Source organism: Tiliqua scincoides, chromosome 1, assembly GCF_035046505.1.
Source record: "Tiliqua scincoides isolate rTilSci1 chromosome 1, rTilSci1.hap2, whole genome shotgun sequence".
In the NCBI taxonomy this organism is placed as follows: domain Eukaryota; kingdom Metazoa; phylum Chordata; class Lepidosauria; order Squamata; family Scincidae; genus Tiliqua; species Tiliqua scincoides.
The window spans coordinates 288,884,085-288,887,154 of NC_089821.1; the positions used below are offsets into that span (position 1 = coordinate 288,884,085).

At 45.8% G+C, this 3,070-nt stretch overlaps 1 pseudogene; it reads right to left on the reverse strand.

The window, feature by feature from the left end:
* Nucleotides 1-326: 326 nt before the first annotated feature.
* On the reverse strand, nucleotides 327-446 carry LOC136637221 (5S ribosomal RNA; annotated as a pseudogene).
* Nucleotides 447-3,070: the final 2,624 nt, after the last annotated feature.

Consider the following 3,070-nt stretch of genomic DNA (forward strand, 5'->3'; position numbering starts at 1 on the left):
CCAGACTTACCTCTCCAACACCGGGTGCTTGCCCAGTGCTCTGGGTGGTGGTCTGCCATCTCTGCCCAGCACTGGCTCAGTGCAGGCTCGCGCTGAACTTGCTCTGGTGCCCGACTGGCTTGCAACAGTGCATACCGGTGCTGGGCTGGTGCAGCCGCATTGGATCAGGCCCTATGTCTCAGAATTAAAAATCTGAGATGGGATTACAGCTTCCTGGACAACCTGAATTCAGTCAGATAGCAGAAGTTGGATTTGAGTCCTTCAGAATGCCATTGGGCTTTTGTTGCTTAGGTTGGCAACCTTCAGTCTCAAAAGACTATGGTATAAGCCTACAGCACCCGGTATTCCCAGGAGGTCTCCCATCCAAGTACTAACCAGGCGTGACCCTGCTTAGCTTCCGAGATCAGATGAGATCAGGCATGTGCAAGGTAACAGTTGCTTAAGACATGAGGATTTCACTTCTTGCATTGGAGAAAATGGACTGTTTGGAAGTAGTCCATTCTGAAATAAATCTGTGAGCCCATCACTATCTCTCAGCTGCATCTACTTCTCCTTGGAAGAAGGGCAAGATAAAATTAAAAAAATTAAACAAAATAACAAAAATAAATGCAGGAATGAGGCAGCTCCCTGATGGGAAGGGGCTCACAATCTAAAAAGAGACATGGGGAAACAACAGTATAAGGCAGGGGAGGAAGTGGAAGCAAAGGAAGGATATGCAAGAGAGAGAGAGAGAGAGAGAGAGAGAGAGAGAGAGAGAGAGAGATCAGCAACACATTGAACCAGCAGGCCTGTTAAGCCTTCAGGGGACCAGAAAACATCCCTGCTAACTGTACAACTCCTACAGTTACCCCACAGTATAGACCAGGGTGGCTAAACTTGCTTAACATAAAAGCCACATATGATGTGGCTTCAGATGTTTGGGAGCCAAAATATTTAAGAGGCATTTGCATTCTTAAATATATTTACTCAATATGAACATTAAATGTACGTTCTAATCCAGTGGACTCTCAATTTATATCCAGTAAACACTTATAAAACTTGAAGATTTTTTATTTACCTTTTGTATTAATTGTGATGCAAAAAGGAGCTCAGCCATTATATGAGCCGCACATTATATGTCTAAGAGCCGCATAACTCCTGCAGTTTGGCCACCCCGATATAGATCGATGCAACTGAGAGGTTTCAGCAATGGTTTAGTTCTGAAGGTCTAACTAATTAATGACATTTTAGAGCAAGTGACAGTGCACTTAAATAAATTTTATGTAAGGATTTGATGGTCCCTTTGAAGCTTTGTAATCTATTTATTATTCTCAGGTATGTTTAATTGCACATCTGTCCCATCATTATCTGTATGCAATACAATGTTGCTTTAATTTGTTTGCCTTGAGGCTTTTTGTGAGTTAAGATGGGATTTTGTGGATGTGGATTATGTTGGATTGCTACAAATGTGTGCTGGTGGTTATCATTGCTACAAATGTGTGCTGGTGGTTATCATTTTCATGAAATGGATCTCAGGATTCTTGTATGCCTATGGGCACAATCCTAACCAGGACTACTCAGAAGTAAGTCCTATTTTGTTCAGTGGGGCTTACTCTCATGTGCTCATTCTCATCTTTACTGTTACTGTGCATAGCCCTTTAATAGCTCTCTGCCTCTTGCAGAATCAGAGAGACAAACAGATTGCCACACCACACCCCTATCTTTTGCATCACAGATTCAGCAAGTGTCATTCATGTTTTTTATTACATTTGCCAGCAGAGGGTGCTGTAAGTATATGTTTGAATGATTCATCCCTTCTGGGTTATAACCAGCACTGAGCTGAAATGGGAGAAGTGTTTTCATGAGCCCCTTTGCCACTCATGAACGCCCCCCCCCTTTGATTACTGTTTGCACCTCTTTTCAAAAAGTGTTTCCAAGGCTACAGATATCAGGAGAAGAATGAATGTATCTCAGTTGCCAAGGGAAGTGGGCTGTTGCTCCTTTGCTCTGATCCAGTTTTGTATAGGTGACTAATTCTGGCACAATGCAGGTGAAGATATGCATTTGGTTCTGCCATAGCTAGCTATGCACAATGACACATATTTAAAGGGTGACACTCTTGCGCTGCAGTATTGGCTGGCAATGTAACTGCCAATGCAGCTTAACAAGGCAAGGAGTGCCAACCTAGTTCCCAGTGTCTTCTCCCATTCAGAGTGAGGTCAATGATCAAGCATCATCAGCCTCAGTGACATCATCATGTAGATGCAGGACCCAATCCTATACAACTTTCCAGGTCCGATGTAGCCACAATGCAGCCCCATGGTAAGGTAACACATGTTTCCAAACCCTGAGGAGGCCCCAGTCTCTCTCTCTCTCTCTCTCTCTCTCTCTCTCTCAAAGGATTTATACCACACCTTTCTCCTGGTGAGAGTAATCAAAGCAGCTTACAGAATTTAAAACAAAATAGTAATAAAGAATTTAAAAACATTCAAACTTTTGTCCCCTTCCCCTGGGTAAGGCAAGTAGCTCCGCAATGGGGCTACTTGATTCTACGGCAACCCTTGGGAAGGAGGCAACCCACCTCCCTCCCACCCTGCTTCCTCCCCTCACCACCTTCTCCCCGCCCCATCTGCTTCCCCCCCTCAGAACACTTCCTCCCCACCTTCCCCCGCATCTCCACTCACCTCTCCGCCACCCAGCGGTCTGCGTGACTGCTGAGCTGTGAAGCACCGGTGATCCACCAGTGCTAGACCAGTGCCAGGTGGCGCTGAGCTAGCACTGGCGCTGGACTGGAGCTGAGGGCTGTGAACGTGCTTTATGGCACCTTTGCAATATTCACCACAGGCAGAGCACTGATAGTGCAAGCTCAGGGTTGCCCTCTCAGGACCCAATTCTATCCAATTTTCCAGTGCCTGTGCAGCTGTGCCCATGGGGCATGCACTGCATCCTGCAGTGGGGAGGCAGTCACAGAGGCTTCCTCAAGTTATGGGAACATGTGCTCCTTTACCTCGAAGCTGCATTGCATCTGCAGCAGTGCTGGAAAATTGGATAGGATTGGGCCCTCAGAGTGTACAAAGAGGCTGACAGCCCA